This window comes from Talpa europaea (assembly GCF_964194135.1).
Source record: "Talpa europaea genome assembly, chromosome: 15".
In the NCBI taxonomy this organism is placed as follows: domain Eukaryota; kingdom Metazoa; phylum Chordata; class Mammalia; order Eulipotyphla; family Talpidae; genus Talpa; species Talpa europaea.
Window position 1 is genome coordinate 68636532 of NC_140083.1, and position 15300 is coordinate 68651831.

Sequence of the window (15300 nt, forward strand, 5' to 3'; positions counted from 1 at the left end):
TATTTCACGGTCTCCCCGGCGGCGCAGCGATTGAGCGCCACGTCGCAAAGCTGTCTGCATCCTCTGCAGTGCGGGTTCGATTCCCTGTTGGCCAGGGAGAACCCCACATGGCGCAGCAGACCTCTCCTGCCCCGCCCGCTGCTCTCCTCAGCAGTGTCTTTGGTCCGTCTGCCTGTTCTGCTCCCAGCTCTGGCTCTGGTGAATTCTCTCACCTTCCCGCGCTTCTGACCTGTACCCCAGTTCTTGTATAAAATAAATAAATCTTTAAAAAAAAATTTGTATTTAACAAAAATATTTTACACTACTCCAATTTTTATGTTCAAAACTAAATGACTTGTAAAATGGGATAGAATTAAGTCAGAGTAGAAAAATAAATGCAGGATGATTTCATTCATATGTGGAATACAGAGAAACAAAGTAAAGGAACAGATAACCAAACCAAAACAAGTCCTTGAAATTTGACTGCCATCAGTGAGGCTGCCAGAGGGGCAGTATTGAGGGAGGAGGTGGGAAAGCAAAGAAGCAAGAGGGTCCTGTATTCTAAGGTGGAGGGATATTGGCACATTTGAAGAGGTGTGAGCCTAGACCCCTAAAACCTAATGTTGCAAATGGATGTAAACGCAACAAAAACAATTTAATTTAATTTTTAATTTTTTAATTTTTTTTTAAAAATAATAAATTTTATTTTTATATTCCCCCATACAATTGCAAACGCCCCATTCTGACCCCAATCCCTCCCCTCCCGCCCCCCACCCCCCAAAAAGTGTCTCTGGTTCATAGTTTTGTTTTTTTTTTTTAATAGAGGCATGTTTTATTTATTTATTTGTTTATTTGTTTGTTTTGTTCATACATGCACTGGGTACAGTCAGAAGCACGGAGGGTGAGAGAATTCACCAGAGCCAGAGCGGGGAGCAGAGCATGGTTCATAGTTTTTTGTTGATTTTGATTTTCACTTTCTTATATTCATTTTCCTGGTCCCTTATTTAAGTTTTCTAGATTCCTGCTATGAGTGAGACCATCCGGTATTTTTCTTTTTCTTTTTGGCTTATTTCGCTGAGCATGATCCCTTCCAACGCCATCCATGTTGCTGCAAATTGCATGTGTTTATCTTTTTTGAATGCTGAGTAATATTCCATGGTGTATATGTACCACATCTTCTTGATCCAGTCATCTATTTTTGGGCATTTGGGCTGTTTCCAAAGCTTAGCTATTGTAAACAGTGCTGCTATAAACATAGGGGTGCAGGTGTTCTTTGGAATTGATGTTTCTGTGTCCTTTGGGTAAATACCTAGGAGTGGAATTGCTGGATCATATGGAAGCTCTATGTTTAGTAGGTCCAAACATCTCCACACAGCTCTCCATAGTGGTTGGACCAGTTTGCACTCCAACCAGCAGTGCAGGAGAGTTCCTTTTTCTCCACACCCTCGCCAACATTTGTTGTTGCTAGTTTTTTTAATATGTGCCATTCTCACTGGTGTGAGATGGTATCTCATGGTAGTTTTGATTTGCATTTCCCTGATTACAAGTGATGTTGAACATTTTTTCATATGTCTGTTGGCCATTTGCATTTCCTCTTCAGAGAAGTTTCTTTTTAGCTCTTCTGCCCATTTTTTGACTGGATTATTTTCTTTGTTGTTGCTGAGTCTCATCAGCTCTTTGCAGATTTTTGTGATCAGTCCTTTATCATTAGTGTTGGGTGCAAAAATGTTCTCCCAGTTGGTGGGGTTTCTCTTTGAAAAACAATTTAATTTTAAAAAAATAAAATGGGGGGCCTCCCTGGTGGCATAAGGGGTTTTAAGCATAGCACTATGAAGCTATCAGCAGCCACTGCAGCAAGGCACAAGTGAATACCTTAAGAGCAGGGATTTTGTTTCATATTCAATCTCAGGTGTTTCAAATTGGACTGGACATATGAATGAATGAATGCATGCATGAACAAAAATTTATCAACACTTGAGTTCCTACTAAAGCATTTGGCTTAGGAATATTATACAGTTATGTTTACTAGCAAACACTTGGCAGTGGAACTAAACTTAATGAGTACGTTAACCATTATGTAGGGTTTTCTTTTACTTTCTCTATATCCCTGAGGAGTTATCATTGAATTCATAATATGGTGCGACTGGAAGACTCAAGACACAAAGTCATCATGCTCATAATAGACACATTCAAATCATTCTACTTGTTCTGGTGACAATTACTGGACATGGGACAAAATACTGACATCAGGATGATCCTGAAAAATCTGGGGCATCTGGTCATTGTAAAATATAGTCTTACTATGAACTCTCTGTGTAATTTTTAAACTATGAAAGTTTAAGTGGTTGGTGCAAAAAAGTTTCTTTTTTTTTAAGATTATTTATTTATGCATACAAGAGCTGGGGTGCAAGCCAGAGGTGCTGGGGGTGAGAGGATTCACCAGAGACAGAGTGGGAAGTACAATAGGCAGATCTACTGAAATATACTGATGAGGGAAGCAGCGAAGGAGACAGGAGAGGTCTGCTGTGTCATGTAGGTCAGCTCCCTAGCCAGGGATAAAACTCCTGCTGCAATGAATGCCTATAGCTTCAGAGTGTTGAGATTTAACCCCTTGCGCCACCAGGGAGTCCCCAAGATTTCATGTTTTTTGTGTTAATTACTGAGCATAAATAGAAACCACCAGCATCTTTTTCTTTTTCTTTTTTTATATGTTGCAGTACCACTTCCAGTCATAGGTCACTCATAGCATTAAAACACTGTCAGTAATTGTAAAACAGTATATGTCTTAATGTTGAGCAAAATTCTCTTTAATTTTCATTCAGCAGCCTCTCTGGTGGAGCAAGGGGTTTAGCGTCAGCACTGTGAAGCAATCCGCAGCTACTGCAGTATGAGTTCTATCCCTGGCAGGGAGCTGACCCACATGGTGCAGCAGGCCTCTCCTGTCTCACCTGCTGCTCCCCTCAGCAGTGTATTTCTGTCAATCTGCCTGTTCTGTTGCACATTCTGTCTCTGGTGAATCCTCTCACCCCCTGCACTTCTGGCCTACACCCCATTCTTGTATGCACAAATAAATAAAAATAAATCTTTAAAAACAAAATCCGGTATATCTTTTGACTCCCTGAAAACTTAGCTACTAATAAATAGCCTACTGTGGACTGGAAGTATCATGGATAACAAAAAGAGTCAACACATAATTCGTATGTTAAGTATATAATATACTGTATTCTTACCATCAAGAAAAAAAAAATTGTTACTAAGAAAATCATCAGGAAGTGAAAATACATTTATAGTGTTGTACTGTATTGAGACAGCAAGCTTACATTGTCTGTTTACAAGAAAATCTGTGTTAAAGTGGACCTGTGAGTTCAAACTCAATCTTATTCAAGGGTCAAATATTCTAAGAAGAAAGTGAACAGAAACAGAATGTTTTTGCCGCATCTTTTTACTGAAACATACTCCTTTATTCATGAACAATATAACAACATGTAGCTGCAAATGTTACCCATGAGAAGGCATTTTCAGACCCTGGGAAATCTTGGTAGAATGGCTCCATGAGGATGACCTTGGGTGAAAGACAGACTGAGTACCCTACATTTAAGTGGCTATAATTTTAAATATTCTTAGAAGTTGCACATTCCTGAGAAAATGAAAGAATGAAAAATTCTATCAGAGCCAAGATCTTTAAAGTTCTATTTCTTAGAATGGCCACAAGTTTTGCCTACTGTAATATAATAAGGGACCTGTGGCTTTTAGAACTAAAATTCCTTTTTTTTTTTTTAAAGATTTATTTATTTATTTATACAAGCACTGGGGACAGTCAGAAGCATGGGAGGGGAGAGAATTCACCAGAGCGGGGAGCAGAGCAGGCAGAAGGACCAAAGTACACTGCTGAGGGGAGCAGCGGGCGGCAGGAGAGGTCTGCGCGCCATGTGGGACCCTCCTCTGGTGGCCGGGGAGCAGCCGGGGATTAAACCAGCGCTGCAGAGGCTGCGGGCAGCTTCACAACCCAGCACTCAACCGCTGCGCCACCGGGGAGGCCCTAAAAGTCTTTTTCAAAAAAAATTTTTGGGGCCTCCCCGTTGGCGCAGCGGTTGAGCGCTGGGTTGCGAAGCTGCCTGCGGCCTATGGGGCGCCGGTTCGATCCCCTGCTGCTCCCCGGCCACCGGAGGAGGGTCCCACATGGCGCCCAGACCTCTCCTGCCACCCGCTGCTCCCCTCAGCAGTGTACTTCAGTCCTTCTGCCTGCTCTGCTCCCCACTCTGGCTCTGGTGAATTCTCTCACCCTCCCACACTTCTGACTGTACCCAGTGTATGTATAAACAAAACAAACAAATAAATAAATAAACATGCCTCTATTAAAAAAATTTTTTTTTTGGATTTTATTGCCTTATAAGAGTCTTTTTTTTTTTTTTAAAAAAGATTTATTTATTCATGCATACAAGAACTGGGGTATGAGCTAGAGGTGCGGGAGGGTGAGAGGAATCACCAGAGACAGAGCAGGGAACAGAACAGGCAGACTGACTGAAATACACTGTTGAGGGGAGCAGTGGGTGAGACAGGAGAGGTCTGCTGCACCATGTGGGTATCTCCCCTGCTGGTTGGGATCAAACCAGTGCTGTGGAGGCTAGGGACAGCTTCACAGCGCTGCACTCAACCACTTGCGCCATCACGGAGGCCCAGAACTAAAATTCTAAGGTTACTAATTTTTAGAAAGATTTCATATCATTTTCATCAATGCTATATGAATCATTCAATACCTATTTATTAAACACTGTGTTGAACTCAGCCACTTGAAGAAAACAAGAGCAGGGCAGTAAATATGCCTTATCTACCAATGACTGATAGAACACAAAGAATCCATTTTATTAATGAGAAAATAACTTGCCCGGGTTTAAGGCTTTGCTCCTAGAAACCAAGTGTGTTTCCTTAAAACAGTTTATAGCCAGTTAGAAGCCCTGGTAACAAAATGGTCTTGTGAATGGTGGCTGAGGGGGCGCTCTTGTGAGACTGTGCCCCTAACTTGTGGCATCTGATGCTTTCTCCAGGTAGACAGTTTCAGGGTTGAGTTAAGTAGGGTGACCGATTTGTTTCGATGACCCCTGAAAATCACTTGGTAGTGTGGGGAAGTACACAATGTGGAGACTGTCCTGACAATACACCAAAGACTGTGTGACTTAAACTACAGAAATGCATTTTGGTGCTGAAGTCCAAGGCAAAGGTGTTGGCCTGAAGCCTTTCCCCTTGGTTTGTGGACTGCTGGCGTCTCCCGTGTCCTTCTCACACGACCTTTTTCTTTGTGTGCGTGAGGCCCTGGTGTTCTAGTGTGTGTCTGAATTTCCTCTTCTTATAAGGACATCAGCTAGATTAGATTAGGGCCTACCCCAAAGACTCATTTAACTTGATCTTCTTTACAGGATCTACCTCCTAATACAATCATTCTGAGGTACTAAGAGTTAGGACTTCAATGCAGGAATTGGGGGGAGGGGGCACAAATCAGTCCATAATACCATGTTATTGGGGACATTTTTTTATTTTCTTCCATCTTGAATAGCCTGTCCAAATGGCTGCTGGTCATACTTCAATAACCAGCATTTCTTCCCCTTTGTGAAACTTACCCAGACAAACCTAAGAATATGCAATTTCTTTTGTGTCACAATCTACCTCAACATATTGTGTATTATAGTGCTTATTAAATCCCATAGCAATTACTGGCTTATAGACATGCTTGCCATTCTAAACTGTAAGCCCTCAAAGGCAGAGACTTTATTTTACCTATCTTTACATCCCCAGTGTTCAATGAGTAGGTAAACAAAAATGTTTGTTAAATTAACTGACTATAACATGTCTGAAATATATCTCTGGGACTACTGAGTATCTCAGCAAACTATAACTTAGTAAATGATATCACATGATTATACAAATGATTCATTAATCATGGTAGTAACTGATAGAAGTCTCAAAAAATGTACATTAGGTAAGAAAATCTCTTTAGGGATTTAGGTGAATGGGCTTGAAAATTCAGTTAAGATGATTCCATTTTCTTTATTTCCAAAAAATCCTTCCTTCAGTATTTGACCATCACAAATACACTAGCACCCTCAAAGCTTTACTTTTCATTCATAAAGCATGAAGCTAATTTTAATAATTTAGAGTCTTCTGTCCCTTTGGCACCACCAATCTCTGAAACTGATCATTAGTTAAGCTAATGACATTAAAAGACCACTTGTAATAGTCTAGGCTAGTTCAAGTTCCCTTAATTGGTAAGCTGTCAGGACAGGCCATGCTTACTCTAATGCTCTAGGCCATACTCCTGTTGACCTGTGGTAGCCCCTTCAAAATGGTTTTTGTGCCCTTGCCATGTCCCTATCATTGATTGAACATTTGCTTGTTTTGTGGTATAAGAGGATTCGTTTGTACTTTCCTTTCTCCAGACCTGGAATCATCCATTTCTATAAGAACTCCTGGTCCCCTTAAAAAAAAAAAAAAAAAAAATTTAGAAGCCAAAGTCTGAGCTCCAGGAGTTGCTATTGCTTTTAGAATGTCACTGGTCCCAGGCCTCCCTGGTGGCCCAAAGGGTTAATAATGCACAGCAAAATGAAGCTATCCACAAACTTTGCAGCACAAGTTCGATCCCCAGCCAGCCAGGGAGCAACCCACATGGTGAGGCAGACCTCTCCTGTCTCCCCCGCTGTTCCCCTCAGCAGTGTATTTCATCAGTCTGCCTGTTCTGTTCCCCACTCTGTCTCTGGCGAATCCTCTCACCCCCAATCTGTACCTCAGTTCTTCTGGCCTATACCTCAGTTCTTGTATGCATAAAAAAATTAAAAAAAAAAAAAGGGCCTCCCCTGGTGGCGCAGCGGTTGAGCGCTGGGTTGCGAAGCTGCCCGCGGCCTCTGAGGCGCCAGTTCGATCCCCGGCTGCTCCCCGGACACCGGAGGAGGGTCCCACATGGCCGCAGACCTCTCCTGCCGCCCGCTGCTCCCCTCAGCAGTGTACTTCGGTCCTTCTGCCTGCTCTGCTCCCCGCTCTGGTGAATTCTCTCACCCTCCTGCGCTTCTGACTGTACCCAGTACATGTATAAACAAAACAAACAAACAAAACAAATAAATAAATAAAACATGCCTCTATAAAAAAAAAAGATTTATTTATTTATGCATACAGTAACTGGGGTACAGGCCAGAGGTGCAGGGGTGAGAGGATTCACCAGAGACAGAATGGGGAACAGAACAGGCAGATTGACTGAAATACACTGCTGAGGGGAGCAGTGGACGAGTCAGGAGAGTTCTGCTGTGCCATGTTGGTCACCTCCCTTGCCCGCTGGGGATCGAACTCATGCTGCAGTGGCTGCGGGTAGCTTCAAAGTGCTGCATCTTATACCCTTGTGCCACCAGGGAGGCCCCCATTTTAAGTTTTTAAGTCTGTTTGCCAATTTCATCACCAGCCACTGCGGACAGGAGAGGAGGGGAGGGGAGGGGAGGGGAGGGGAGGGGAGGGGAGGGGAGGGGAGGGGAGGGGAGAGGAGAGGAGAGGAGAGGAGAGGAGAGGAGAGGAGAGGAGAGGAGAGGAGAGGAGAGGAGAGGAGAGGAGAGAGGAGAGTTCAATCCCCCACCAAGGAGCTACCCACATGGTGAAGCAGACCTCTCCTGTTTCACCCACTGCTCTCCTCAGCAGTGCATTTCAGTAGATCTGCCTGTTCTGCTCCCCACTCTGCCTCTGGTGAATCTTCTCACACACACCCCTCCCACCTCTGGCTTACACCCTGCTTCTTGTATGCATAAATCAATGAAGATAAACATTAAAAAATATCTAGAAATATAAAGGTGTCAGTATAGTTGGCAAGTGAAGGTCTGAAGAAAAGGAAGAACCAGGTTACTAAGAGGGAGAAGTGTGTCTGTGTCATAATTCAAGCTAAAATAAACCATTACCTTATCCAGCAGCTGCCTACAACTTCAACCCCAAACTCTCCCCAGCTCCCATATGCTAAACTAATTCTGAGAGATAAGCAACACACACACACACACCCCAAGTTTATATTTATAGACTTTCCCCAGGGCTTTCATAAATGTTTTTTCTCTAAGATTAGATGTGATACTCTCTCCTTGCAGAACCTCCAGGGCTCCCCTCAAGTGATCTACCTTCAAAGCAGAAGCTCTTTATCTTAAACTTCCCCTTACTGATCACAGCTGCTTGGGTATGGCACAAATTTTCTGTTCACTCCTGGTACCCTTTTTATTTTTTTAATTTTTAAAATTTAAATTTTTAAAAAAATATAATATTTATACAAGCACTGGGTACAGTCAGAAGCGTGGGAGGGTGAGAGAATTCACCAGAGCCAGAGCAGGGAGCAGAGCAGGCAGAAGGACCAAAGTACACTGCTGAGGGGAGCAGTGGGCAGCAGGAGAGGTCTGCGCGCCATGTGGGACCCTCCCCGGTGGCCGGGGAGCAGCCGGGGATCGAACCAGCACTGCAGAGGCTGCGGGCAGCTTCGCAACCCAGCGCTCAACCACTGCGCCACCGGGGAGGCCCTAAAATTTTTTAAATTTTTTAAAAAAGACTTACCCATCCATGCATACAAGAGCTGGGGTACAGGCCAGAGATGCGGGGGATGAGAAGACCCACCAGAAACAAAGTGGGGAACAGAACAGGCAGACTGATCGAAACACACTGCTGAGGGAAGCAGCGGACGAGACATTAGAGGTCTGCTTCACCACATGGGTTGCTCCCTGGCCCACCAGGGATTGAACTGGTGCTGCAGAGGCTGCAGATTCCTTCATACTGAGGTGCTTAACCCCTTGTGTCACCGGGGAGGCCCTGGTACCCTTTTTAACACTCAGCTGAGACTTGGAATTATTATGCTTTCTTTTCTTTTTTTTTAAAAAGATTTATTTATTGGGCCTCCCCTGATGATGCAGTGGTTGAGTGCTGAGTCGCGAAGCTGCCCTCAGCCTCTGTAGCGCCTGTTCGATCCCCGGTCGCCGGCGAGGGTCCCACATGGTGCACAGACCTCTCCTGACGCGCCCGCTGCTCCCCTCAGCAGTGTATTTCGTCAATCTGCCTGTTCTGTTCCCCACTGGTGAATTCTCTCACCCTCCCACGCTTCTGACTGTATCCAGTGCTTGTATAAATAAATAAATAAATAAATACATAAATACATAAATACATAAATAAACAAACAAATACAAGAACTGGGGTACATACAAGGTGCTGGGGTGAGAAGATTCACCAGAGACAGAATGGGGAGCAGACCAGGGGGATCCACTGAAATATACTGCTAAGGGGAGCAGCAGGCTAGACTGAAGAGATCTGTTGGGCCATGTAGGTCAGCTCCCTGGCCAGTGATTGAACTCATGCTGCAGTGGTTGGTGATAGCTTGATAGCACTGAGACTAAACCCTTTTTCCACCAGGGAGGCCTCCAAGTTTCTACTCTTATAGCACTTAAATTTTGATATAGAAGGCTTATGGGGGGCCTCCCTGATGGCGCAAGGGGTTGAGTCTCAGCACTATCAAGCCATCCGCAAAAAACCACAAAAGTTAGAACTGCCATATGATCTAATAATCTCACTTCTAGATATCTATTCAGAGAACTGAAAGTAAAGTCTCAAAGAGATATCTGCGCCCCCATGTTCACAGCAGCATTATTCAGAACAGCTGAAGGTAGAAACAAGCAAACACCCATGCCTGTGTGGATGGACAAACTGGCAGATCAGCAGGAACAAGATTCAGTCTCAAACATAAACCGTGAGGCCGTTATGCTAAGTGAAATAAGACAGCCACAAAAAGACAATTCATGCATGACTCCACCATTAATGAGGCAGCTAAAGTAGGAGAGGAAATAGCTGAAGGTGGTGACATGGAGTCAAATGAAAGGAGAAAGGGAAACTGTTGGTTAATGGGTAGAGAGTTTCAGTTTAGCAAGATGGGAAAGTTCTGGAGAGGTGTTTTACAACAGTGACCACTACTGAATTGTTCATTTTAAAATGCTTAAGATGGACAATTTTACGATTTTTTTAGCCACAGGAAGTAAGAATGAACACAAATTTAATGAAGTTTCTATAAGTCTTAGATGTGTATGGCACCATTACCGCTTTCTTCTTTCAAATTTCTCCCTTTTTTTTTTTTAAAGATTTATTTATTTATGCATACAAGAACTGTGGGACAGGCCAGATAGATGTGTGGGAGGTGAGAGGATTCACCAAAGACAGAGCAGAGCACAGAACAGGCAGAATGACGAAATACACTGCTGAGGGGAGCAGCGGGTGAGTCAGGAGAGGTCTGTTGCGCCATGTGGGTAGCTCCCTGGCCGGGGATTGAACTCATGCGACAGTGGCTGCAGATAGCGTCATAACTTGTGCCACCAGGGAGGCCCAAATTTCTCTCTTTTCTAATAGGAATGTTTATCCTGTGTTTGCCCTACCATCATATTTTGGAGGCAAATAACTTTTTTGATTTCACAGGCTCATGCGGGAGAGGAATTTTGCCTCAGGATACATCATACCTGAATGCTCACCTGTATCTGATTTAGACAATATTCAGATGAGACTTTGGAGTTGGAATTGATGCAGGAAAGTGTTGATTCTGGGGAGCTGTTGGAATGGAAATGAGTGCCATTTGCATGTAAGAAAGATCAGAATTTAAGAAGACCCCTTGGGAAGATTTCATGACTCAATTCTGTGCTCTGAAAGTTAATATGTTGAAGCCCTAACTTTCAATACCTTTTTTGGGGGAAAGATTTATTTATTTATTTATACAAGAACTGGGGTACAGGCCCGATGCGCGGGAAGGTAAGAGGATTCACCAGAGAAAGAGCAGGGAACAGAACAGGCAGACTGACGAAATACACTGCTGAGGGGAGCAGCGGGCGAGACAGGAGAGGTCTGCTGAGCCATGTGGGATCCTGGCCAGCCAGCAGGGATCGAACCGGAGCTGCAGAGGCTGCGGACAGCTTCACAGTGCTGTGCTCAACCGCCTGTGCCACCAGGGGAGGCCCTCCAATACCTTAAATGACTATATTTGTAAACAGGAGCTTTAAAGAGGTTATGCCGTTTAAATGATGTTACAAGAATGGATCTGTAATCTAAATGACTGGTGTCCTGATAAGAAGAAAAAGAGATGTGCACAGAGAAAAGGTGAGGTGAGGTCCACCGGTGGTGGCCTAGGGGTAAGTCTCAGCCCTATCACCACTAAGACCTGAGTTCCCTCCCTGGCCAGGGAGCTAACCCATATGGCACTGCAGACCTCTCCTGTCTTGCCTGCTGCTCCCCTCAGCAGTGTACTTCAGTGAATCTGTTACGGAGCAGCCCTGATATAAAACGGGTTGCCTAGCAGTGGGTCCTCACCCGCGCTGATGGAATTTGTAGTTCCCAGTGTCTTTTGGCTTTGGTATGGAGTGGGGGTGGAATCCACAAAGCCTGTATGAAATTAGCTTTAGGACATCCTAACAAATCCTCCTGTTCTACTCCCCACTCTGTCTCTGGTGAATCTTCTCACCCCCTTCACCTCTGGCCTACACCCCAGGTCTTGTATGCATAAAAAAAAAAGCTAAAAAAGAAAGGGTGAGGTATAGATAGTGAGAATGCAGCCATCTCAAGGAGAGAGCCCACTGGCACCTTGAACTTCAGCCTCCAGAGCTGTGAGAATAAAATTGTGATTTAAACAACCAGTCTGTGGAATTTTGTTTTGGCAGTGTTAGTAGATTAACACAACAAACAAATATATAACGTCAACTATAATAAATGATAAGGGATCACTTTGAAGAATAACATAACAAGGTCAGGTAATAAAGAACTGGAGAGGTAGATTAAGACAGGGTGGTTGGGGTTGATCTTAGTAGAGATGTTTTGACATTTAAATAGTCTCTGGTGAATCCTCTCACTCCTCCCTACACCCTCTGGCCTACACCCCAGTTCTTGTATGCATAAATAAATAAATCTTAAAAAAAAATGAACAGAAACCTGAATGACATGAGGGAGCAAGCCTTGGGAGCATTTGTGAGGACAGCATTTCAAATACAAAGACATGCATAGGAGGCTTGCTGTCAAAAGGAGTGGAACAATAGGAGGGGTAGAACAAAAGGAGAAATGATGTTGGAGAGATCCCAGGAGTGTGATTGTGAAGAGCACTGTAGCAATAGTGAACTACAAAGACATTTTCAGGATTTCAGGCCAAGGAGCAATGTCAACAGACCATGTGGGTCACCTCCCTGGCCTGGGTCGAACTCATGCTGCAGTAGCTGTGGATAGCTTTGTAGTCTTGACCCTTAGCCCCTCACGACACCAGAGAGGCCCTAGATTTGTTTTTTAAACAAATATTTGTTGGGGGGCCTCCCCGGTGGCGCAGCGGTTGAGCTCTGGGTTGCGAAGGTGCCCCCAGCCTCTGCAGTGTCGGTTCGATCCCCAGCTGCTCCCCGGCCACCAGAGTAGGGTCCCACATGGCATGCAGACCTCTCCTGCCGCCCGCTGCTCCCCTCAGCAGTGTACTTTGGTCCTTCTGCCTGCTCTGCTCCCCGCTCTGGCTCTGGTGAATTCTCTCACCCTCCCGCGCTTCTGACTGTACCCAGTGCTTGTATAGATAGATAAATCAATCAATCAATCAATCAATCAATCTTAAAAAAAAAAACAAATATTTGTTGGGCCTCCCTGGTGGTACAAGAGGTTAAGATGCAGCACTATGGAGCTATCCACAGCCCCTGCAGTATGAGTTCGATCCCTGGCTGGCCAGGGAGCTACCCACATGGAGCAGCAGACCTCCCCTCACTCACCCGCTGCTCCCCTCAGCAGTGTATTGCAGTCAGTCTGCCTGTCCTGTTCTGTTCCCCACTCGGTCTCTGGTGAATCCTCTCACCCCCACACACCTCTGGCCTGTACCCTAGTTCTTGTATGCATAAATAAATCTTTAAAAAAAAAAAGTATTTGCTGTTGACTAGAGAAGATGCTGGAAACTCAGACCTACCTATAAGGAGGCTATTGGTTCAAATAGGAAATGATAGGGGTTGGACACTGGTAGTAGTAGTTAGTGGAAGCAGTGAGTTGTTGTTGGATATGAAATATAGTTTCAAAACAGATGCAACAGAATTAACTGATAATCCCACAGTATTTATTGACAATCTAGATGTTGGTCATGAAACAAAAAAATAGGACTTGATATTGATCCTAAGGGTTTTGGCCTGAGCAACAAGAGAATAGCTATTTACTTTGACCAGGAAAGCAAAGAAAAGAGCACGTTTGAGAGGTCAAATCAAGAATTTTGTTTGCTACACTCCTATAGAAAATATGTTTATTGCAGCACTATTTACAATAGCTAAGAATGGAAACAACCCAAATGCCCCCAAACCGAAATGCCATCCAATCCAGATGATTGGATCAAGAAGATATAGTAGGGCCTCCCGGGTGGCACAGTGGTTGAGCGCTGGGTTGCGAAGCTGCCCGCAGCCTCTGCAGCGCCCTGGCCACTGGAGGAGGGTCCCGCATGGCACGCGGACCTCTCCTGCCGCCTGCTGCTCCCCTCAGCAGTGTTCTTTGGTCCTTCTGCCTGCTCTGCTCCCTGCTCTGGCTCTAGTGAATTCTCTCACCCTCCCGCGCTTCTGACTGTACCCAGTGCTTGTATAAATAAATAATAAATAAATAAATCTTTTAAAAAAATAGTGAAAGAAGATATAGTATATACACACAATGGAATACCAATCAGCAATCAAAAAAAGATAAACTCATGCCATTCATAGCAACATGGATGGAGCTGGAAGGGATTATGCTCAGTGAAATAAGTCAAAAGGAACAAGAAAAATATCAGATGATATCACTTACAGGAGGAATATAGGGAAACCGAACAAATGGTCAAAAAAAGAAAAAATTGTAGGCAACTTTAGTTAATTAATTAATTAATTTTTATATTTATTTATGCATACAAGAACTGGGGTATAGGCCAGAGGTGCGGGGGGTAAGAAGATTCACAAGAGGCAGAGTGGGGTGCAGAACATGCAGATCTACAGAAATACTCTGCTGAGGGGAGCAGCGGTCAGGACAGGAGAGGTCTGCTGTGCCATGTGGGTCACCTCCATGGCCGGGGATCAAACTCATATTGCAGTGGCTGCGGATAGCTTCATAGTGCTGGGTCTTAACCCCTTGTGCCACCACGAAAGCCCCCTGATGCAGATTTTCAACTGATTTAGATAAGTACCAAGAACTGTGACTTGGTAGATCATAAACAAGTGTTGTAAATATCAACTTCTATACAAGCGCTGGTGGGGAATGCAGTCTATCGTTTGAAGGAAGCAAAGAGCTTTCTCTAGCAGTACTCTACAACTATAAATGTCCTTCCTGTCTGTGTGGTTATGAGAGTGACACTATCACCAGGAAAACTCTGCCTAACTCATTTACAGGAAGAAAGTTACTGAATACTGATAATGGAAGTGCTCACGCTGACTCATATCCATCCTGTCAAAAAACCATAAACTAGTGCCAATATGTGGGCAAGGCACAGAGACCAAAGAATCTCTTCCAGTCTGTATCTACAGGGTAAGTTAGCTCTTCATCTACTGGGTAAATTTCATGCTGATGTGACTTTTAAAAAAAAAAAACATTTATTTATTTATGCATACAAGAACTTGGGTACAGGCCAGAGGTGTGGGTGGTAAAGCCATTCACCAGAGAAAGAGTGGGGAACAGAACAGGCAGATTGACTGAAATACACTGCTGAGGGGAGCAGTGGGCAAGACAGGAAAGGTCTGCTGTGCCATGTGGGTTGCTCTCTGGCTGGCCAGGGTTTGAACTCGTGCTGCAGAGGCTGCAGACAGCTTCATAGGTAGTGTCGTAAACCCTTGGGCCACCAGGGAGGCCCCTGATGTGACACTTTTCCATCTTGCATTTCATCATTAAAGTTCTGTGTTCTTTTAGCAGGGCTCTTCCCCAACTTTGGTGAGTCTCCAGCCTAGCAGAGCTCAGCAAATAATTGAAGTTCTCTAGGAAGAAAAAGGCTATGGAAGATCTAGGGTGGTGTTTAGTAATGTAAGACTCTAGGATGACTGGGCAGGTACTCAACCCCCTTGAAAGAGAATGCAAATTAATTTTCAGTGTACTTTTCTGAGGGGGGAATTACAATTTCTTTCCAGTCTTAAATGAAAGTACAAGACCTAGAAAGCAGCCAAACACTGCGTGTGGAAGGAAGGGGGAGGGGAAGAATCTGGCTTTCCTGGGTCATCAAAAGAATGATAGTGTGTAAACTGCAGCCATTGTCCAACACGGGTTCTCCTCCCACACTCCGGAAGGTCTGGGCTGCAGATGGAATCATAAAGAACAAGCTCTTTTCAAGCCAGAGGCGCTAATTCC